The sequence below is a fragment of the Cetorhinus maximus genome, chromosome 11 (genome assembly GCF_964194155.1).
Source record: "Cetorhinus maximus chromosome 11, sCetMax3.hap1.1, whole genome shotgun sequence".
NCBI classification, from domain to species: domain Eukaryota; kingdom Metazoa; phylum Chordata; class Chondrichthyes; order Lamniformes; family Cetorhinidae; genus Cetorhinus; species Cetorhinus maximus.
In genome coordinates this window covers 59,901,788-59,926,783 of record NC_135889.1, presented here as the reverse complement: position 1 = coordinate 59,926,783, position 24,996 = coordinate 59,901,788, and the positions used below count along the sequence as shown (strand labels likewise).

The 24,996-nt window shown below is 41.5% G+C and overlaps 1 protein-coding gene and 1 pseudogene across 2 annotated transcripts in view; both read right to left on the bottom strand.

Annotated features, from left to right (window-relative positions):
• chn1 (chimerin 1) overlaps positions 1 to 24,996 on the bottom strand; it is a 307,301-nt gene that overhangs the window by 40,457 nt on the left and 241,848 nt on the right. The window lies entirely within an intron of this gene.
• On the bottom strand, positions 22,029 to 22,147 carry LOC144687013 (5S ribosomal RNA; annotated as a pseudogene).

The following is a 24,996-nucleotide window of genomic DNA, read 5'->3' as shown; positions in this document are numbered from 1 at the left end:
ACCAAGCTCCTGACAACCTTAATCTCGTGGGGTGGGGGAGGGGTGGGGGCTGGGTTTCAGCAGGCATAGTGGATTAGTCAGGTCATATTAAGAAATCAGCCAGCCAATAGCAAATCCCTGGCACTGATCCATTGTTCCTGAGGACTGTGCGCTTTCATCATGTTAGATTAAAAAACAACCATCAGTAGGAAAATAATGAGCAATGAATGAGTCATGCATCATCAAAAACACACCATGTCAACTATATTTTAAACGAATCTTGTAACCAATTTTGTATATACCTTCCTCTTATTCACCCCTAAAAACATTAAAAATATTTTATAACATTGTTTGTCTAAATGTCAAACACCTTTTTATTTACAAGTACAATTGTATCAGCTTTAATATTCTAAATCATTGCTTCTTGTGAATAGAAATGAAATAGAACCATGATTTAGTCTATTTTCTCATATTCATGAATATATTCAAATTAGAAATGTATTACACATTTCAAACTGGAATATACTCAGGGGGCTTTTCTCTAGGAACAGGATTAGTTATTGGAGAACTGTCTCATTTTGATAACCAAATCAAATAAGATTAAGATATTTCATTTCTCTTTATCTTTAGAAAGCAGTTGGTTTGTGTGACACTTCATTTATCAAAAATTTATATTTTTTGTAATGTACATTTTGGTGAGGGATTAAGATATTAATTCATACAATTATGGATATGGTGAATCAATGGCATCAAATTACATTAAAATATAAAATAAACTATTTTCAATTGTAAGTTGAATTATCTTAAAAGGCTTCTTTGTTGTTTTGGCAGTTTGCATTGATACTTGCTTTACAGATTTAAATAATGTTAGCTCTATATTCAATAGGAAATGGCTTTTCAAATTCTGAAGGCTATCGCATAGAAACAATATTATGCCCAAAAAACAAGCGCGCAAGGACCAGGACAGCGGTTGCACGTGTCTCTTCGAGTGGGCATGGGGCCAAGCTAAAATCATGCTGGGACCTCATTATCATGTGTGAGGCATACGGTCAGTATTATCTACACTGCTTATTGGCTGTGTGCCTGTTTGGTGGGTAGGGTGGTGAGGGGTTTTGAAATCAGGCGTCTGACACCACTTAAAAGCAGCCAGAAACTCTTAAAGGGGTGATGCATTATCTGGCAGTAGATAGTGGGAATGTTTGAAAAGTGCAGACTGTCTGCTTAATGTCCAAAGAAGGTAACCAAGTTCTTCAATGTAGCACTGGAGGCTCTGGTCCAGGAGTTGGGAAGGAAGAGGAAACCTGTAGGAGATGGGGCAGAAAACCCTCCAGGCAACATTTTCATTGCAAGTGGGAAGGAAGGGATGGTTACTAAGGTTAATGCTAGAAGTTTAAATTCCAGGATATGATTGCAGTGCAGAAATAAGTTTAATGACCTCAGCAGAGCTGTCAAGGTAAGAATTGTCACTCTCAGCTCAATTAATCTTTCCTCACAACTGCAGCTCACGACTCACAGCAATCCCCCACTCACCTCCTTTCATTCTCCTATGGTCACTGCATCACAGTTGACTCCATCTCCTCAACCTCCTAATCACACATTCTGTACCTCCAACTAGCACCACTATTGAACTCTCATTTTCCCACGCCTCACATCTTGCACACAACATTTGTAGTATTTGACCACAACAGGCACATTACCAAAGCAGCTCATGAGCTGTCACTAGCTCACGCCCTTCTTTCTTGCAGGGGTAGATCACACACATCATGAGGCAGCAAGTGGGAACTGGAGGAGGTCAAGCAAGTCTGTGCACCCTCTCTCCACCTGGGGATGATATGCTGGACATCAGGAACAGGAGGTGAGTCATGGCTATGGTGAGTGGCATCAGTGGAGGTGTTCTCTTACAGTGGGCAGAATTTTGCCGTCGGCGAGCAGGGGGCAGGGCCCGCTCGCCGACGCATAAAATGATGCGGGATGACGTTGGGCAAAACCCCCGACGTCACCCTGCCCCATTTAAATTTTCAGGAAGGCGGAGGCGCAGCAAAATCAGCTGTGGGCCCGCTGACCTGTCAATGGCCAATTGAGGCCATTGACAGGATCATTTACCCAATTAAATGACCGGCCCGTCCAACCTTAAGGTTGGTGGGCAGGCCAGGAGCCCCGGCGGCAAATAGAGAAAACATGGAACCTCATCCACGGGCAGGATGAGGTTTCATGCAGGGTTTTAAAAATTTTAATAAAGTTATTTTGTAAATTATGAACATTGTCACATGAAGGGGGACATGTAAGGGAATTTTTTTTTCTATTTTTAATATTTTTCAAAGTCCAAGCGATCTCCCTGAGGCTACATTTAGCCTCAGGGAGATGTGCGCTCTTTCGTGCGCATGCGCAAAAGAGCGCACTCTCGGTTTCAGGGATTCCCCCCCTCCGCACAGGAAGTGCATAGCGCTTCCCGCTGGACGTTATGCTGGGCGGGCCTTAATTGGCCCGCCCATGTAAAATGGCGGTGCAGCCCGCTTCGCTGGCGGGGATCCGCGCCCGCCAGAGATTGGGTCGGGCCACCCGCCCGAAAGGCAGAAAATTCTGGCCAGTGTCATTTCACACCATACCCTCTTTTTCCTTTCTCACTTCTATGTTACCCTACACACACTACATCTCAAACTGCAGCTACTTTAGTCAACCACTGGTCTCTATCTGCTCTGCCTTCCAAGAAAACCTAACCCTTGCCTCTCTCTTTCATTTGTTACAATCCCCATAGAGACTGATAACTTTTAAAAAGAAATTTAAATTTCCAGTGACCAACTTAAAGGAATTGCACAACAGGATTTCAAGTTTTAAAACTTTTACTGTAACACATAAACTAAAAGCAACATTGACTAAACACCATTTCACGAGGCAACTTATACTCTAACCTACAGAAAAGATTCCCCATTTAACATTTAAAACAACTGAAAATTTCTGTCCACAGTTATATTTCACTCTGTCCATTAAGTGGGCACTCCATTCTCCTGGAACCAGTCCAAAGTGATTCTTCACTGAGGGCTTGCTTCCTTTCTTTTCTTCTCCCGGAACTTAGTTTCATGGTGATGGATGAACTGAAGACTCCTCCCTCTAGTTTAGGCTAGGTGGATCTTCCAGTCTCATTTAAAGCCTCACAAGCATTATAACTGAGAGCATGGAGGAGTCCAGTTCCAACTTATCTCGAGGTTTTGCACAGAGGTGGAGACCATTCTAACAAACATGGAGCAAGTCATCATCTCCATGATCATCAGAGTGGTGCCTACAATGATGAAGTGTCTTGTGATAAATCCAACAGCTTCGATGGCAGTTCACACTACTACAAAATTGCTTCTGAAGTACAGCACTGATAGAAGCTTCAAGAATCACGTCACTCCTGTACCCTGGTTCTCATGCAGAGCTGGAGATGCCAGTCCCCTTGTCAGTGCCACATAGCTATCTGGGCCAGATTGCGCTGACTCATCCCAAGATACTGCAAGTGGTAGCTGAGCCCTCAAAGTGCAGAGCTGCTTGAGGTCGCTCAATTTGGCTAATAAATTGTCCTCTATAGAGGCTCCTCTGGCTCCCAAACTGCAGCTAATAGGCATACACTTTATCACTAGAATACGTAAACAAGCACAGTAGGCATGCACCAAGGGTTTGCACAAGGTTGATTCTTGATTCAACAAATGAACTATTATACAGATATGAATTGAGTTGTTGGGAGTAAAGTTTTGTTCTGGATTTGGTATGGGTGTTGATATTTATAGTTAAGTGAGGGCAAGTTCCATGAGGATGGAGTGCAGGAAGGCAATCAGTTGATGTTAATGAGAACTGCTGTTATAAGAATGATAAGATTGTTTGTGCATTGGGAAGTATTGTTTGTGTATGCAAATGGTCTACTCAATGATATTTCTGGTGATGGCATGGCTTTCATTGGAGGCCAGTTCTGAGTCTGTGCCCTGGTTTCTGACAGAAATTATAAGCCATGTCCAGAAGCAATATTTCTTGTTGCCAAGTAGCAAGTCTGTAACCTGAGGGCCTGGTTAGAATAAAGGTGGCAAAGGTGATTAGTGACTGTTTCCAGGAAACTGTTCACAGAGTTGTATGATGTATTGCCTGTGGTTCCAAACAAGCTTTGCATTCAGGGAGTTCTATCCCCTTCCATTAGGAAAGATGTCAGGCTGATCAAAGGAAGTGTGTAAGTAATGTGGGTGCAGTTTATGGCACCTTGGATCCTGGGAAAGCCAGCCATGCAGGTGAAGCCTTGTGTTCTCCTGTTCTTATTCATTCTGTCCGGACCATGATGCATGTGCTCTTCCTGGTGTAGAGAGTCTCAGCCACTATCCTATTCAGCAGTATACAAAAAATTATCTTTGATATCACCGATTACATCTTGGAACATTCGTATGCCTTAGAAGTTAAAGGCTATGGTGTCCATATCCTGGTTCTGGGTTCTAGTTGTAGCTGCAACAAGATGATAGGCTCCCTGGTGAAGCCCAGGTTCCTGACTCATTTCTCTAAAAAGGATAGAGGTGGATCTGGTTCTGGGGAATGAAGTGGGTCAAGTGGATCAACTATCAGTAGGACAACATTTAAGGGACAGTGATCACGGTATCATAATATTTAGGTTGGCTACAGAAAAGTACAAGCAACAATCCAGAGTAAGAATAAATGATTGGGGGAGGATCAACTTCAGTAGGTTGAGAATGGATCTGGTCCAGACAAATTGGAATCAAAGATTGACAGGCAAAACGGTAACAGAATAATGGGTTGTCTTTAAAGAGTAGATACTTTGTGTACAGTCAAGGTCCATTTCATGAAGGGGAAAGGTAGGACAAACAAATCTAGGGCTCTAGATGACAAAATAAATAGAAACTAAGATGCTGTAGAAAAAGTGGGTGTATGACACATGTCAGGTGGATAATACAATCAGAACCAGGCTCAGTATAGAAGGTTCACAGGGAAATTGAAAGAAACAAATAAGAGAACCAAAGAGAGAGTATGAGAAGAGACTTTTAACATAAAAATGAATTCAAAAGGCTTCTGTAGGCATATAAGTGTGAAAAGGGTAGAAAAAGGAGGAGTGGGGCCAATCATGGACCTAAAAGGGGATTTGCGCATGGAGGAAGGGGGAATGTTAAGGTAATAAATAAGTACTTTGCCAAGGAAGAAGATGCTGCCTAAGTCATAGTGAAAGTGGAGGTACTTGAGACACTCAGTTGGCTAAAAATTGATAAAGAACAGGTATTAGATAGGCTGGTTGACTTAAAGTTTATAAGTCACCAGGACCAGGTGAGATACATTCAAGCATAGTGAGGGAAGGGTGGAAATTACGGAAACAATAGCTATAATTTTCCAATCCTCCTTGGGTAGAGGGGTGCTGCCAGAGGACTAGAGAATTGCAAATGTTATATCCTTGTTTCAAATAAAAGAGTGTAGATAAGCCCAGGAGCTGTGGATAGGCAGTTTAGCCTCAGTGGTAGGGAAGCTTTCAGAATCAATAATTCGGGACAAAATTAGCAGTCACTTGGGAAAATGTAGATAATTAAGGAAAGCCAGCACTGATTTGTTAAGGGGAAATCGTGTGTACCTAACTTGCTTGAGCTTTTTGATGAGGTAACAGAGAAGGTGGGTGGTGGTAAGGTGGTGATGTGGTATACATGGGCTTTTAAAAGACATTGATAAGGTGCCACCTAACAGGTTTGTGAGGAAAATTAGAGCCCATGGAATAAAAGGGGCAGTAGCAGCATGGAAACAAAATTGGCTGTGATAGGAAACAGAGAGAAGTGGTGAATGATTATTTTTCATACTGGAGGAATGTTTATATTGGGGCTCCCTGGGGGTTGTTGTGGGGACCCCTGCTTTTCTTGATATATATTAATGACTGTTATGACCACAGCAGCTGTTATTCGCTGAGCAAGCCAAATCCCAACACTTCTGGGATATTAAAATTGAAAGATTTATTAACAAGAAGAAAAAAATCTTAAGCACGCAAGTTTAAAGTTACACTGTTAAAACAGTCTTACAAAACATCCCCCCACCCCCCCCAAAAAAAAACACTTGGGCCAGGATTTTCCATTCATCGGGCAGGCTTGGCGGGAGCAGGCAGGGGCGGTCGCGGAGCCGACTGCTGCCCACGATTAGCTCCGCACGGTGATTTCACGCGGGCTGGCCAATTAAGGCTCGCCTTGCATGGATTGTGAGTGGTAACAGTGCTACCTGTGTGGGCGGGGGGAGGAGGGAGAGTCGGGTCCAGTGCGCAGCTTGTGCATGAAAGAGCGCTTCAATCTCCCTGAGGCAGCTACGGGCATTAAAAATGTAATGAAACATGTCACATGAGATGGGACATAAGAACATAAGAACTAGGAGCTGGAGTAGGCAATTCAGCCCCTCGAGCCTGCCCCACCATTCATTATGATCATGGCTGATCTCATTTCGGCCTCAACTCCAATTTTCCGCCCTCTCCCCATAGCCTTCCAACCCATTACGAATTTAAAATCTGTCTATCTCCTCCTTAGATTAATTGAGTGTCCTGGCATCCACTGCATGCTGAGGTAGTGAATTCCACAGATTCACGATCCTTTGAGAAAAGTAATTCCTCCTCATCTCTGATTTAAATCTACCACCCCTTAGCTTAAAACTATGGCCTCTTGTTCTAGAATGTCCCAGAAGGGGAAACATCTGCTCCACGTCAATTTTGTCTATCCCCTTTAGCATCTTATATACCTCAATTAGATCTCTTCTCATCCTTCTAAACTCTAGCGAGTATAGGCCTAAACTGTTCAATCTCTCCTCATAAGACAAGCCCCACATCTCTGGAATCAATCTAGTGAACCTCCTCTGAACTGCCTCCAGTGCAATTACATCCTTCCTCAAGTAAAGGGACCAAAACTGCACAGTACTCCAGGTGCGGTCTCACCAATGTCTTGTACAGTTGCAACAACACTTCCCTATTTTTATACTCTATTCCTTTAGCAATAAATACCAAAATTCCATTTGCCTTCCTTATTACCTGCTATGCTAGCTTTCAGTGATTCATGCATGAGGACACCCAAATCCCTCTGCACTGAAGCATTCTGAAGTTTCTCTCCATTTAAATAATAAGTTGCCTTTTTATTCTTCCGACCAAAATGGATAACCTCACACTTATCCACGTTAAATTGCATCTGCCAAATTTTGGCCCATTCACCTAACCTGTCCATATCCATTTGTAAATTTCTTATTTCTTCATTGTAACTTACTTTCCCACCTATTTTGGTGTCATCTGCAAATTTAGCTATAGTATCTTCTATCTCTGAACCCAAGTTATTAATATAGATTGTAAATAGTTGGGGCCCAAGGACCAAACCCTGTGGCACCCCACTAGTTACAGCTTGCCATCCAGAAAAAGACCCATTTATCCCAACTCTCTGCTTTCTGTTGGTTAGTCAATCCTCTATCCAAGCTAATATATTACCCCTAACTCCATGTGATCTCACCTTGTGTATTAATCTTTTGAGCGGCACCTTGTCAAAGGCCTTCTGGAAGTCCAGATATACTACATCTACAGGATCCCCATTATCTACTTTGCATGTCACATCTTCGAAGAACTCTAGCAAATTAGTCAAACATGATTTACTCTTCATAAAACCATGCTGACTCTGAAGAATTGCATTTTGACTTTCCAAATGCCCCATTCCTACTTCCATAATAATGGTTTCCAACGATTTCTCAAGGACAGACATTAAACTAACTGGTCTATAGTTTCCTACTTTCTGCCTCCCCCCTTTTTGAATAAGGGCATTATATTAGCATTTTTCCAATCCACTGGAACCTTTCCAGAATCCAGGAAATTTTGGAATATTATAGCCAATGCCACTATCTCCGCTGCCACTTCCTTTAAGACCCTGGGATGTAGGCCACCAGGTCCTGGGGACTTGTCACCCTTTAATCCCAATAATTTGCTCAGTACTTTTTCTCAAGTGATGGTGATTGTTCTAAGTTCCTCCTTCTCTATATCCTCTGCATTACCTGTTACTATTGGGGTGGTACTCGTGTCCTCCGCTGTGAAAACTGAGGCAAAATATTGATTAAGCGTCTCTGCCATTTCTGCGTTCCCCACTATTAACTCCCCAGTCTCGTCCTCCAACGGCCCAACATTCACTTTAGCTACTCTTTTTCTTTTTATATACTTGTAGAAGCTTTTGCTATCAGTTTTTACATTTTGCGCTAGTTTTCTTTCATAATTTACCTTTGCTCTTTTTATTATTTTTTTAGTAACCCTTTGTTGATCTTTAAAAGTTTCCCAATCTTCCAGCCTGCCACTGATCTTTGCAATTTGGTATGCCTTAGTTTTTGCCTTTTAAGTTATCTTTAACTTCCTTGCTTAGCCATGGATGCTTTTTCCCCCTCTTACCATCCTTCTTCCTCATTGAAATATATTTTACTTGGGAGGAATTGAATATCTCCTTATATATCTGCCACTGTTCATCAACTGTCCTACCTTGTAGTCTTCCTGCCCAATCCACTAGGGCCAAATCTGCCCTCATACCTATGTAATTACCTTTGTTTAACTCTAGAAGACTAGTGTGGGACTCAAGTTTCTCACTCTCAAACTGAACTTGAAATTCTATCATGCTATGATCACTCTTCCCTCGAGGATCCTTTACTATGAGATCATTAATTAATCCCTTCTCATTACACAAAACCAAATTCAGAATAGCCTGCTCCATGGTTGGTTCCACAACATATTGCTCCAAGAAAAAATCTCTAATACACTCTATGAACTCTCCCTGAAGGCTACTCTTGCCAATTTGATTAGTCCAGTCTATATGCATATTAAAATCACCCATGATTTTGCCGTGCCTTTCTTACATGCTCCCAGTATTTCCTGGTTTATACCGTGCCCTACTGCTAAACTACTGTTTGGGGACCTATAGATTACTCCCATATGTTTTTACTTTTAAAATAAAGTTTTCATTTCATCAGTATTAGCTTCAGGAAACCTCATCCTGCTCGTGGATGACGCTTCCTAAAAAATGTAAAGGCCGTTTGGCCTTTTCGTCTGCCTGCCAACCGTAAGGTTGGACGGGCAGTGTAAAATTCACCTTAATTACCTAGTTAATGGCCTTAATAGGCCTTTCAATCATCGGCGGGCGTGCAGCCGACTCTGGCAGATGCCCGCCGAACGAAATATCGCGCAAGTTCGCGATTATTTTGGGACGCACGCCCGACGTCATAACGTCTCATTTTACGTTCCAGTGAGTCAGGTGTGTGCCTGCATGCTGAATGTAAAATTCTGCCCTTGGTCAGAACACACAAGTAAACTACTTGGCAATAGCTTCCTTATAGATTTTTAACCATAAAAAGCCAGGCAAACTTGTTTCTTTAGTAAAGATAAACCACTCTCACTCTCTTCTACTTTGCTGTGGAAACCCAAAAGAAAGTTTCAGAAACAGACTGCTTTCTGAAAACAAAGACTTTTCTGGCTTGAAAACTCGATGGCTGTTTCAAATCCACAACTTTCACACCTTCTCCCAGCACAGATCTGGTCTCAGGACATTTCCCCCACAAAGCCACACAACTCAGCTCAACATCTTTCCTTAAATATCCTTTTCCCCCTTTCATCTTAGATTCCATTGTCCTAAGCACCTCTTTGAACTTAGCTTTTCTAAAATGTAAAAATCGTTCATGTTTTTCTATTGCATCTACTTTTGGGTCAAATAAAATGTAATAACCTTCCCTTGTAAGTTGTAAAAGTCCCTTGTCATTTCTAAACTCCCCTTTGAAATTTAAACACCTGAAAAGTCAAGTCCCTACCTGTCACCTGATGGAAATTTAAAAACCCAACCTACTTACTCGTATGTTCATTGCCTCTCATTACAAATGTATGCATGTAGAACCTTTACCTTTCATCTCTCAGTTCCCACAGACAAGGTGTCTATACTAACCTTCCCCCAGTTTAATTAATCACACGCACGCACGCACCATATTTTCCCCAAAAGATTTTTAAAAATAACAGCCATTTTCACAATGACTTAGACTTGGGTGTATATAGCATGATTGCAAAATTGTGCATGACTCAAAATTTGGAGGTACCGTGAACTGTAAGGAGGATAGTGTTAAAATTCAAAAGGACACAGACAGTCTGGTGGACAAGTGGCAGATGAAACTTAATAAAGAGAAGTGTTAAGTTATACAGTTTAATAGGAAGAACAAGGAGAGACAATATGAAATAAAGAGTACAATTCTAAAGAGGATACAGGAGAGAGGGACCTGGGGGAATATGTACACAAATCATTGAATGTGGCAGGGCAGTTTGAAAGCACAGTTAATAAAGCATGACGGTATCCTGGGCTTCATGAATAGTGACAAAGGCAGGGAATTTCCAGCCCCGTCGTGGGCGGGTCCCGCCATGGACAAGGCACCGCCCCAGCCAGAAGTCCACTGACTTGCAGCGGGACCGGAAGATCTCGGCTGTGGGCGGGTGCGGAAAATCCCGCCCATCGAGTGCAAAAGCAAGAAGGTTCCATGATAAACCTGTATAAAAACCTGGTTTGGCCTCAACTTCAGTACTGTGTCCAATTCTGGGCACTACACTTTAGGAAGAATGTGAAGGCATTAGAGAAGCTGCAGAAAAGATGCACACGAGTAGTTCCAGGGATGAGGACTTCAGTTACATGGATAGAATGAAGAAGCTTGGGCTGTTCTCCTTGGAGAAGGTTGAGAGGAGGTGTGATAGAGATGTTCAAAATCTTGAGGGGTATGGACGGAGTTGGTAGGGAGAAACTGTTCCCAATGGTTGAAGGATTTAGAACCAGAAGACACTGGTTTAAGGTGATTGGCAAGAAGCAATGGTGACATGAGGAAAAACTTTTCTTTTACACAGCGAATAGTTAGGGTCTGGAATGCACTGTCTGAGAGCGTGGTGGATGCCGGTTCAATTGTGGCTTTCAAAAGAGAATTGGTTAATTATCTGAAGAGAAAAAAATTGCAGGGCTACAGGGAAAGTGCGGCAGAGTGGGACTAGCTGAATTGCTCTTCCAGAAAGCTGCACAGATACAATGGGCTGAATGGCCTTCTTCTGTGCTATAACCATTCTATAATTCTTGTTGATGTTGAGGTATGAGAAGTGCTCCACAAAGACCTGCTGTGGGTATGGTGGCCTATGTAGCATTCTCCTCTTCCATTTTTTCAAGACGCTCCCGTTCTCTCCAGTGGAAGAGGACAAACCAACTTGTACCCTATATGTACTGGCTAAGCCCTTGAAATAACAATTCTGCCAGGTCCTTGCTAACTGTGGGAAGACGATTTGCTGGGCAAGTTTATCACGTGGTGAATCTGATGCTGGAACAGACCAATTTTCTAAAGGAGTCTTAAATCAGGTGTAGGACCTTTTTATTTTATTATGAAGCTTTTTAATACTACCAGTGCACATTCTGGATGCTAACGAAGCAGCCCAAACCAGTATGATTGTCAGTGTATTCCCAGTATGCATGAGGGCTATCTACCCAACCGAACCCTTAAGCATTCATTTTACCCCTTTAAAATTGCACGGTATGATTACATTTTATAGATTTTTGACTCCAGTTTTATGGGCACCAGTCCCTTCGCATACCTTCCCTAACAGCTATTTTCAAGCTGTGAGACATTAAACATTAGTGGGCTATTCAGATCTTTCCTTTTGTAATCATCTGATTTTCACACTTGTTTATTTCCAGCATGGTCTGCCAGATAGTAATCAGAAATGGGGATGTTTGTTAATTTTGCACCTGGTATAATATAGGGGCAGTAGGGGCAAACGTAGCTCTCCTAATGCTGTCCCATCAGAGATCAGAAAGTTCACCAAAGAGCAGAGATCCCACATGGGACATTCCTGATCCCCATAACTCAGTTCTTCACAGCCTTGGTCAATTCAACCATGAAGGAGGCCCTAAAGCCACCTACTTTAGAACAATCTACTTTTCTATTTAACCATAAGGAGTTAGCTTCCTACTTAACAGTATAAGCAAAAGTCATCCAATAACATGTATTTATGTAGTGCCTTTAACAAAATAAAATGTTCCAGACACTTCACAGGAGTGTTATAAAGCATAATTCGAGATTGGGCTGCATGAATTTACATTGGGGCAGAAGGCCAAAAACTTGATCAAAGAGGTAGGCTTTAAGAAATGTCTTGAAGGAGGAAAGAGAGGTAGAGAGGCAGAGACGTTTAGGTGTGGAATTCCAGAGCTTAGGTTCTAGGCCACTGAAGGCTTGGAGCCCATGGTGGAGCAATGAAAATAGAGGATGCTTAATAGACCAGAAATAGACAAGTACAGATATCTCCCAGGGCTTGGAGCTGGAGGACAGTTTAGAGATTAGGCCATGAGGGATTTGAAAACAAGGATGTAAATTCTCAAATCGATGTATTGCTTAATTGGGAGCCAATGTAGCTCATCAGGCACAGTGGCTTGTGAATGTAACTTTTTGAAAGTAAGGACACAGGCAGCAGAGTTTTAGACGGCCTTAAGTTTACGAAGGATAGAATGTGGGAGATGCCAGAAGAACAGTGGAATAGCTAAGCCTAGAGGTATAACAAATGCATGGATGAAAGCTTCAGCAGCATACAAACTTAAGTCAGGTAATGTTACAGAGGTGGAAATTGGTGGTCTTAGTGATGGTGCGAACATGTGGTTGGAAGCTCATTTCAGGGTTAAATATGATACCAAGGTTGCAATCAGTCTGCTTCAGGCTCAGGCAGTAGCCAGGGTGAGGGATGGAATTAGTAGCTAGGGAACTAAGTTTGAAACAAGGACTGAGGACACTGGCTTTGGTCTTCCCAAAATTTAACTGGAGGAAATGTCTGCTCATCCAATCTGGCATATCAGACAAGTAGTCTGACAATTTAGCAACGTGAAGGAATCGGGATGGTGAAGAGATGGAGCTGGGTGCCGTCAGCACACACGTGAAAACTAATGCTGTGTTTTTGGGTGATTTTGTCAAGGAGCAGCAAGTAGATGAGGGATAAGGGGAGCCAAGGTCAGATCCTTGGCGGGGACACTAGAGGTAACAGTGTAGAGCAGGAAGAAAATTATTGCAACTGTATTCTGGCTGTGACTATATAGATAAGAATGAATCAGGCAAGTGTAGGCCCACTGAGCTGGACGACAATGTGCAGGCATTGGAGCAGGATTTTTATGGTCATCATGTCAAAGACTGTAAACACTTCGAGAAGGACAAGGAGGAATAACTTAACTCTGTCAAAGTCACATAAACTGTCATTTGTGACTTTGAAGAAAGCAGTTTTGTGCCAAGGTGGAAACCCGATTGGAGGGATTCAAAGATGGAGTTCTGGGAAAGGTGAGCATGGATTTAGGATTTATTATTCTATATATAAGTACATAATTTTATTCAGAATACTATGAGTACTATAAAGAAGTATACATTTTTCTTACTGTACTTTATAATCTTTGGAATGAAAGGTTAACATACTTCTGCTGATCTTGAGAACAACTGTATATTTGAACTTCATCCATGATAGAACCACAGTTTCAGTCAACATATTTGGGGTTTTTTCTTAGGAATCTTGGGCAGAATCTTCAGGCTGGCGTGCGGGTGGCGGAGCCCGCACGCCAGCGCTTAAAATGTCAGGCGAGCGTCCCAACATCAGCGCGCGACATCGTGATATTTCGGTTGGCAGACACACTATGCAGCAGGACACGCGCCCTACATTAATTAAAGGCCTTGTTAAGGCCCTTAACTTGCCAATCGTCGACGATTTTGAGGGGCCCATGCGAACTTCGGCTCGGCACACGGGCCCAACAGGCAGGCGGGTAGGTGATTTTTTTTACAAACCTCATCCAGTAGCAGGATGAGGTTTGATAGCGGTTTTAAAAACGTTTAATAAAGTTTTTGTTTATTTCATTAACACGTCCTATCTCGTGTGACATTTTCACATGATGGGGACATGTTAATGAATTTTTTATTGTTCTGTTTTTTATATTTGCCAGCCTTTCAGCGATCTCCCTGAGGCAGCACTTTGCCTCAGGGAGATGTGCGCGCGAAAGAGCGCACTCTGACAGTTGGGGAATCCCCCCACCCCCCCCCACCCCGCACAGGAAGTGCACAGCGCTTCCCGTCGGGCAGCCCGCTGGGCGGGCCTTAATTGGCCTACCCACTTAAAATGGCGATGGGGCCCGTTTTGGCGGCGGCAATCGGCTGCCTGCCCGCCGCCGAGCCAGTGGGGCCTGCCCGCCCATCAAGGGCAAAATTCTGCCCCTTAAGCTCTTATGTCATTCAGTTCACAACTTAATGCTCTGGAGAGGCCCTGCATCATATTTCTATTATCGCCAATGACAGAAGATTTAATTAAAAGAAATCAATAGAATATATTTTTAAAATGCTGCAGGGGGACTAGGTGGCAGATGATTAGGAGACAGAAATTTAATCTCAGAGTTCAGTCAACTCAAATTGAAAGAGCAGTGCAACATGCTTTATTGCAATCCCAGCTATTACAATTTTTAACTGGTCTTAATTATAAATATGAAGCAAACTATGGGTTAAATTAACACACAACAATCATGCTGAACTAATCACAACACCACTACTGGAAACAATTAACTTCAACATACAATTTTAAGAAATCTATTTGGGGCAGAATATTAAGCATAGCGGGTGGGCGCGCACTTGACCCGGCCGAGTGTAAAATGACGCACGATGACGTCGGGTGAGTGTCCCAATATCAGTGCGCAGTCCCGCGATATTTTGTTCGGCGGGCATGCGCTGGAGTCAGCTATGTGCCTGCGGACAACTGAAAGGCCTGTTAAAGCCATTTAAAAGGTAATTAAATTCAAATTTATGCTGCCCATCCAACCTAACAGTTGGTGGGCAGGCGAAAAGGCCAAGCGGCCTTTTCACTTTTTAGGAAACCTCATCCATGGGCGGAATGAGGTTTCCTAAGGGTATGAGGTTTCCTAAAGCAAATAAAAATCAAATGAAAATTTTACACTTGATTTAAAAACATGTACCTGCTCATATGACAGAGTCACATCAGGGGCATGTTTTATGGCATTTTTGATTTCGTTATTTTTTTTAAACATCACTTCATCTTCCTGAGGCAGCTCTGTGCCTCAGGGAAATTATGAAGTGTTCACTCGCACGCATGCGCGAAGTTCGTGCTCGGCCCGCTTGCCCTCCTTCCCCGACCGCACAGGTAGTGCTGAGCGCTGCTGCTCACGCTACATGCTGGGCGGTCCTTAATTGGCCCGCCAGCGAGAAATGGCTGTGCAGTGCCGATCGCGGGCGGCGGTTGGCTTCTCGGCCGCCCCCACCGAACCAGTACTCAAGGGCAAAGTTCTGCTCTTGGATTCTACCAGATCAGCTTCTGTGCTGACAAAATTATGTTAACTAATTTGCTGACTGCACAACTTGCATCAAAATAGTAGCTTTTTAGAGATATCAATTCATTTTGTTAACTTCAATCATAAAATACAATTTAGGAGTAAGTTTAAGTGAAAGTGGATGTATAAGAATATCCATTTCTTATGTACTTAACAATTAAAGAAATCAAGCCTAGTAATTAGTCATTGTAAGTCTGAGACAAGAAGACAGTCTACCATGCAGGGATGTCCATTTCAAAATAGCCTGGCGGTTGGCAGAAGCGGTTGGTTGGCCATTAAAATCAGGTGGCAGAAGGCTACCACCAGGGTCCAGAGGGAACGGTCCCGTTAAGGTTTGGGGGCTGGAGGGAGAGAGGGTGTTTGAGAGGTGATCGCAGTTGGGGAATGAGGAGGGGACCCTGGAGCAATGGAGACCCAAGGGTTCCTTCTAGTGCCTAGGAAAATACTGCTACTCCTCCTGACCTGCGAATAAACAATTTACTAAAAGAAAATGAACTTTCCTTGTCCTCTTCTGCCTGGATCAAGTTACCAACAGGTTTGGTCTGGCACAAAAACCACCACTGCTCCTCTGCACAGGCCTCAAGTCAATATTGTCATCAGGCTTTGATTATGTCATTGAAGTTGGGTCTGCATATCTAAAATAGCGCCATGGCTAACATGTATGTCCGTGCCACCTGCATTTTAAAATTTTAGTTTTGAGTGTTTGGTAGCCAGTGAACAAGTTCCCCACTCCATTTCAAGTGCCCCCTTCCCAGTTTCCGTTAAAGCAATTAAAATCACCCCCTTTAATTTTTGGATAGTTTTTGTTAACTGCAAATTTTATCAGAACAAGTTGGCAGCTAAATAAAATACTAAACTGTCAAAGGACAGGCAGCCCGGTTTTAAGTCCTCGCAAATGTTTGTTGAGTTGGTGGGTAGTGACATGAGTTAGAAACTAAGCAAAAATGAATAATAAAGCTGGCTCTTTCAGAAATGACAAATAGGAGCACAATATGTCCAAATGTATAACGGCTTTTTATTCAATCCCAAAGCACTTTGTGTGTAGGAACTAAGTGGATGACTCATTCAAATTGAGAGATAAGGGCAGATTGCATAAGCTTCTGCTTTCATAATATAAATATAAAAAATACAGTTGTTGTTGCTTTTAAATATAAGTAATTCCATTTCTCAAATCACAATCCCCCTTTTTGAATTTAAAAAGGCTTTTTAAATAAATGGCTGCAAAGAACATTGAATAAGTGAACCAAATACAGAGGGATTGAGATAGATTATAAAACTTGCAGAACAAGTGGGAGGTGTTGTTTAATTGAGATGAATGAAGTGATAAGACTTGGGAAGGGGAATAAATCATGGAAATATAGAGAGAATAAATTCACATAATAAGCATATAAAACAGAACAGGGATCACAGAATACTTGTGAATAGCTTGCTTAAGCCATTAGCACAGTGAATCCAAATCAAGATCTCAGATGCGTAACCAGAGGAACAGAACATTAGTCCAAGAAAGTGATAACAACTATAGAAAGCACTGATTGGCACTTATCTGAAAAATGTGTATGGTTCTGGTCACTGTATTGCAGTAGAGATGCTCCTTTTATTAGAACACTCTTAGCTTGTGTTCATGGCTAGATGGTAGCTGCTATAAGCAGACATTGTCTCCAAGAGTAGAAACCTGTCTTTTTACAGCTGATATATGGGTTACCATTCCCAAGTTCAGCACTTAAAAAAGAACAACTTTGTGCTGATCATAAAGAACACCAGAGGTAGGGAATGGTACATGCTTCATTTCAGGCACCCAGTGTCAGTAGAATCAGGATTATCATTTTCACCATCAATATACAATTGCATTGTGTCTTTATTGTAGAAAAACAGCCTGAGGCCCACTCCACAGAGGCATAAATTACAATGGATACTGAACAAAAACAGAGATATTAGGAGGGGTTACCAAAAGCTTGGTCAAAGAAGTGGTTTTTAAGAAGCATTTTAAAAGAGGAACGAGAATTGGAGAGAGACAAAAGGCTTAGGGAATTAATTTCAGAATGCGGAGGCAGGAGCCTACATGGCTGAAAGCATTGTTTCCCATAATGGAAAGAAAATAGATAAATGCAGAAAATGTATGACACTGAAGGGGGGCCATTGAGTCTGTGTTGGCTGAATAAGAGCTTTCCAACATTCCAGCTCTTGCTGTGTAGCCCTGTATGTTACAGCACTTAGTGCATATCCAAGTATTTTTTAAATGCAATGAGGGTTTCTGCCTCTCCCACCCTAGCAGACAGTGGGTTCCAGACCACACAACCCTTTGTGGGAAAGACATTCTCAACTTTCCTCTATTCCTTCTGCAATTACTTTAAACCTATGCTCCCTGGTTATTGACCTCTCTGCTGAGAGAAATAGGTTCTTCCTATCCACTTTATTTAGACCTCTCACAATTTTGGACATCTCAATTAAATCGCTCCTTAGACTCCTCTGTTCCAAAGAAAACAATTCCAGCATTGTTACTTGTATATTAACTTAAACTCCCAGAAATAGGAACAGGTTGAAACTATGATTGTGGGGTAAAGAGGTGCATGTTTGTAATGTGTATCTCTGTAAATAAACGCTGAAAGAAGTGTGTAAATATTGGCTCCAGTTCTATCCTTAACAGCGTGGTTTTCTGGGATATAACAGATGTGCTATGGTAGGGGAAAGAATCAGAAGATGTTATCAAGGTGGAAATGGGTGGTGAAGTCTGAAGCTCAGCTCAGGGTTCAATAGGATGTCAATGTTGCAAACACTCTTGTTTAAATGATTGGAGAGAGGGATGGCAGTTGCTGTCTGGATGTGCAGCTCACAACTGAGGCCAAACATGATGGCTTCAGCTCGCCTGAAATTTAGCTGGAGAAAACTGCAGCTTATCTAAGATTGGCTATAGGGCCAGCACAGAGCATTAGTGTGATCAGAGCTGGATGTCATCAACATATTTGTAGATGCTGACTCCATGTCTGCAGATTATGTTGCCAAGGGCAGCATACAGATGATAAAGAGGTGGAGTTCAAGAGTTAATACAGAGTTATGGTAGTGTAGTGATCATGTTATTGGCTCGAAATCCAGAGGCCTGGATGAACATTATCTCGTCTGCCGTGCAATACTGAAGGAATGCTGCACTGTTAGAGGTAATGCCATTTGGATTAGATGTTAATGTAAGGTCCCAGCTGCCCTCTCATGTGAATTTAAAAGATCCCATGGCTTTTTTCAAATAAGAGTGGGGGAGTTCTCTGGTGTGCTGGCCAATACTTATCCCTCAAACAACAGCAGTAAAACTGGGTCATTTATCTCATTACTGGTTATGGATCTATTTCATGTGTGAAAATTGGCTTTTGTGTTTCCCTAAGTTACCACAGTGACTACAAAAATTGGCATAAAGTGATAAAGTGCTTTGAGTTGTGAAAGGCACTATACAAATGCAATTCTTTCTTTGTACAGCTTCAGTAAATGTATCAGGCTGTAATTACATCTTCTCGCCAGTGGATGTCCTCTAGCTCTCTTTCCAACCCGACCACCATCACTTGTGCTTCTTTCCTCCTCTCACTCACATTGTGTCCTTTCTACCTCCTTTTCACTCCTACTACCCGCCATACTTATCCTCATTGTACCATTGTCATTTCTCCTTTGAACCATCTGCTTAAGACCTGCATTACCCCAACCACTCACCGGACTGTCACTCACTTCACCTTCATAATTAACCTTCCATTCACTCTCTAACTGTGTGTGCCAAGGGGTATTTAAAAGAAAAAATAAACAAAATAATACATAACCAGGGGAAAAATAAATTTAGAGTGGGCTAAAACTAAAATAGGATCCGCTTGTGCATATACATAGGTCAGGAAGAAATAAAAAAAAACTCAAGCTAGCCAGTCTAAACTAAATGCTATTCACAGCGTCAAATACTGTTTAGGGTTCTAAGTAACAACTCTCCAAATTAAAATAAAAACTCAAAAATAGAGGACAATTTTTAATGGATAAGTTTAATGATGTTAATGCGGGGTGTTCCATTTTTAATCTGTTCATATTAGAAGCGTTATTTTCAGCCCAATAGTTGGAAGGATTTTGATTTTAAGTGTTTTTATTGGTTGTTTATGTTCTGTGTGTTACAGGTAGATTTCCTTGACTGATGATATTTGTTTTATTGCATTGATAAATCCTCAGTAGTTTATAATTAGCAGTTTTGGTACATACACTGTTAGTATTTGATTCACAGATTTCCTATCTCTTCAGTTCTGACTTGTCGCTGTATTATGAATTTGATTTTTGCTGATTTGCTCAAAGATTTGCATACTTGTCACTGTGACACTTGTACAGAGTCAAGTTGTCAGTTGAAAAGGCTTTCCTCTTTACATTTAGAATGTTCCCTCATCGGAATTGCAACTTTGCTCCATTGTTTCCTGACCAAAACTAATGTTAAAGATTAAAGAATGTAAGATGAGCAAGAAGGAAAAAACACAATGAAACTGAGTTAACAAGAGATGATTGTTTAAACTGAACACCGGACTGTCACATTAATAAGAAAATATATCATGGTGAGTTGAGTTTAAAAAAAATTACAACTATATTACTTTAACCTCAAAAGAATATTTCACATTCCAAACACTGACTAAACTAAGCATCTGGCATTTTTCAAGACCTGGTTACCCCATCCAAGGAAATCAAAAACCTTGGGCAAATAAATTATCTGATTCAAAATAGTCTAGACACAGATTTCTGCTATTAATTCACAATTTTAATGGTTAGAAGGATAGCTCTGCACTATATTCTGCTTTGAAACTCACATTTGTTGAATATGTGAGTCAAATAAATAAGTATCCCATTTCCAGCTGTAAAGCTAAGTTGTGTTTTTTGTTGACTTTCTAAAATTAAGAAATAGCAACAAAAACAGAAAATGCTGGAACCCTGCAGCAGGTCAGTTATAATGCTTCCTGAACTGGTTCAGATGAATGGAAGACTCGCAAAATCTCATAACATGCGAAAATTGACCAGTTGTCCATTTCAAATATTTTACTTTTATTCTGGATGTCCAACATTTTTAAAAAAAAAACTATTGCATTTGATCAAAATTTTGTGTCCAATCCAAGGTAATCTGAGTCTTGAAAAAAATACTGATTTACTGAAAAATAGGTTTTCATTTTAAAGGTAAAATACACAAAAATTGAAACTCATAGAAAAATACTAGACCAGAGTCAAGTGTAATGAACGCTGTACTATACAAGATGGATACATTTTGAAATGTACCTTGAACTTAAAGTAAAACAGAGAATTTCGAATAAACACCTCAGCTCTAAGACATGCCCATGTGATCCAGTTGCTATAGGGAGAGAAACTCAAACAGAAACCCATTGAAGTGTGACAATCTTTGACCCGGAAGCAGGAACAGCAAAGAAAATCTGTAAAACTTTAATTCTGTAATTGCTTTTAAAAATGGTTGAAAATTATTTTTCAGAGCTTGTACCAGTTGTAAAGGGATCAATTATAAATTTTGGATAATATTGGATTGGTATTTGGATTATACAAATACTGGTCCATGTGACCTGGCAAACCTTGACTTGGAAGCAGTACCAACAGGAAGGAAGATAAAATACAGAGACCATGTGGCTTAATGACACAAAGAGAAAACAGGAGAGGGAAGGCGGTCAGCGAGCCAAGCCGGGGAGCCGGATTCCTGGGCGTTCGGAAGGCACTTTTAGGGTTGCTGTTGCTGTTTCACTTCCGTGTGATTGAATGCTCAGAATCAGTGGGCAGAATTTTACCCTTGGTGGGGGTGCTTGGTGGCAGTAGTGGTCGGGAAGCCGACTGCTGCCTGTGATCGGTGCCGCACCGCGATTTTACGTGGGCGGGCCAATTAAGGCCCGCCCAGCATGGAATGCGTGGTGCAGCGCTCAGCGCTGCCTGTGCGGGTGGTGGGAGGAGGGCGAGCGGGCCTAGTGCAAACTTCGCGCATGCGCATGAAAGAGCGCTTCAATCTCCCTGAGGCACAGAGCTGCCTCAGGGAGATGAAGCACTGTTTAAAAAATAATAAAGAAAACAAAAATGTCAGAAAACATGACCCCTCATGTGACTCTGTCACATGAGCAGGGACATGTTTTTTTTAAAGTCAAGGTGATATTTATTTATTCAAGTGTACACAAGTAGCAAAAGTTATCCGCCTATGTCAATTGTACACTAAATATGTTGAGCTGAATGTCTGTTGCTATTATCCAAATGGGTACTGGTAAGTCTACAAGAAGTTAATGGAGACAAAGAAGCTGCACAACTTTATCAAGTTTTGAATGTGACACAAGTCTTCATTAATCCAGCTTTCGCCTCTTTTTTGAATGTTGCCAGCGTGATTTTATTATCAGGGGCACCCAATAGCTCCATTACAAAATACTTTGCTCTCACGGTTTTCAAAGCTTCTCTGTACTGCCCCAAAGTTATATGTCCTTGTTTTGTAGTGTCCAAAATCCCAAACACAGTATTTAAATTTGACTCATCAGACAAGCAAGGGTAGTCCTTTTTAGTCTGTCTGGCAACATTCAGTTTTTCCAGTTGATGTATTAAAACCTCCAATGGCCGGCCGCTGGTACAGCAACATGCTGGTTAGGTTGTTGAGCAGCTCCAGGATCTGATGTTCCGCCAGGTACTCGGCTGCCTCCCGCTCCAGAGGAGACGCCATGCTGACTTAGCCTACTGCACCTGGTATTCCCAGGCGGTCTCCCATCCAAGTACTAACCATGCCTGAGATTGTTTAGCTTCTGAGATCAGACAAGATTGGGCGTTTTCAGACTAGCATGGCTGTAGGCAAAGAAAACTGTTATCTTTGATCAAAGTCAAATGTTTCTTTATTAAGTGAATGAGAACAAGTAGCAGAGGTTGAATTCAAGTGTTAAATTTTTATTATATTTTTATTTGCTTTAGGAAACCTCATCCCACCTGTGGATGAGGTTTCCTAAAAAATGGAAAGGCCACTTGGCCTTTTCGCCTGCCCGTCAATCATTAGGTTGAACGGGCAGGGAAAAATTCAGGACCATTGTTTACTTATTGGCCTTAATAGGCCTTTTAATTGTCAGCAGGCGCGCTTCCAGCTTGGCACGCTTCCAGCTCCGGTGCGCGCCCACCAACTGAACTATCGCGAAAGTGCGCGTTGATGTCGGCAAGCTTGGCTGATGTCAAGATGTCTCAATGTCAGTTCTGCCGAAGGGTCATGAAGACTCGAAACGTTAACTGATTTCTTCTCCACCGATGCTGCCAGACCTGCTGAGTTTTTCCAGGTAATTCTGCTTTTGTTTTGGCTGATGTCAATGCGCTTTATTTCACATTCGGGTGTGTCTGGCGCGTGCCCGCATGCCAAGCGCAATTTTCTGCCCAGGGCTGGAATTTTGAAGAAGTGAGCAGTTGAAGCTGGGAACATACAGGTGAAGTGGGCTGCCTACTAACTCAATGAGGTTGTCTCTGTTGTATCTGCTACTCCATGTGTAATTAAAAGTGTAATTTATGTTTAATTTACATTGACTTTGACTCGTGTTAAAGTAAAAGTTACAAAAAGTGAAATCTTGTCTGGTAATTTCTTCATGGGGGTGGCGTAAGTCGATAAATTGTTTATTTTGGTTTAGGATTTCTCATGGGGATCATAACAAAATTGAGGTTTCTTGTGGGGTCAACACAGTGACAAACAGGTTCATAGGAACTTTCCAGCATTTAAACAAATGAGATTTCACATTTGCTTTTGCTATATTTTATTGGGAAATCAACATGAGTACCTTTGAGATTCAGGCCTTTGTTGAGAGAGATGATCTGATGCTCTGAGACTTGGAACAGTTGAGAAGGAAGCGCTTTACAGGCTGTAGAAGAGCACGTGGGGATTAACATAAGATCAGGAAATAAGAGGGATGGTATCCTTGAAGAATTGGTTGGCCACCCGGGGCACGAGGAAGAAAGAATCGGTTCTGTTGGTGATTGAATACAACTGGCCAGAATTGAAAAAGAAACAGAACGATGAGAGTGATTTAGAAAGGGAGAAATTAGCAAGAGAAGAAAGAGATAAGGAAAGAGATAGGGAAAGAGAGGAAAAAGGTGGAGAGAGGTAAAAAATCTTGAAATGGAGCAGGAGGTTCAATTACATGAACTTGAGTTGAAGAGAAGTGAGGCTAACTTAGAGAGAACTCCACTTAATTTTGATTTGGTAAGGAATTTTTGCTTATTATCTAAATTTAGTAGGGAGGGATTGGAGATATTCTTCGTATCATTTAAGAAAATTGCCATGAATCCGAATTGGCCGAAAGAACAGTAGACTTTTCTCCTACAAAGTGCTTTGTTTGGGAAGGCTTTGGAGGTTTGCCCATGTCTTTCAGCAGAGCACTCTTGTGATTACTGCCACTGTTTCACTTCCGAGTGATTGAATGCCCAGAATCGGCCATATCATGCAGAGGTAATAGCGGTTCTGGTAGATCCATCGTACCACGGCTGACAGGAGATGAGAGTTCAGAAAGTTCTGGAAAGAAGACTGCTGTACTCAATGTTTATAAATTGGTGCCAGAGGCCTACTAACAAAAATTTAGAAATTTGAGAAAGAGAATGGGCCAGATCTACATAGAATCTGCCAGGGAAATGAAAAAGCAGCTAGATAGGTGGTGTAGGACTGATGAAGGTGGAACAGGATCTTGATAACCTTAGGGAAATTATGTTGATGGAGCAATTCAAAGATAGTGTCCCTTTGAGGTTAAGGTCTCACCTGGAAGACACAAAGTTTGTAAAATAAGGGATGCTGATCATGAGTTAATTCATAAGATGATTAGCAACAGGCCCCACTTTGGAACCTTCCAGAGAAAATGGAATAAGAGGAAGGTCAATGATGCGTAGAGATAAGGCTCTGCTGAGAAAGGTGCAAAAGGTAAAGGCGTAGGCCCTTCTCGAATTGTAAAAGTGAAGGTTCAGAGGACAGGTTTAGTTCAAGGAGACCAATATGATACTTTTTTCAAGAAAGGGCACGTGAAGTCTAAATGCTGGAAGTTAAAAAACAAACCTGTGATATTGTCCTGACTGGGATAGTTCATGACAAACAGAGAGTCTCCTCCACTTTCACTGAGAGGGCGAATGTAATTTATTGTTCATACCAAATGTGATTTGCCTGTTAATTTCTGTTTAAGTTACGTTAACTCTGATTTGTGTTGAAGTAAAAGTTACAAAAAGCGAAATCTTGATTGGTAATTTCTTCATTTAGGGGTCGTTTGGTAAATTTGGTTATTTGGGTTTATGAATCCCCATGGGGATCATAACACAAGTACATTACAAATAATTTGAAGACAGATAACAAAGACTGCAGTCTTTAACTCCCAAGGTTTCTTCAATTTTACTTTTACTAGGATATTAACATTTTGTGATATAACTGCCTCAACTTTATCCAGAAACAACTTGTAATTGATCACTCAGAACATATAAATTCCCAGTATAATGAGAAAAAAAGACATTTTCATTGGTAGAGAAGTTGTAATTCAAGAGTTCAGTTTTAAGAAGATCCACCTTCAATTACAAGTTCTAATTTAAGTTTCAAGCATAACCAATATCTCAAACCAATACATAACAAAAGTCATGATCCAAAGTTAAAATTTAAATGGGTGAGAGTAAAATGATCATTATCTTCCCCTGGATATTA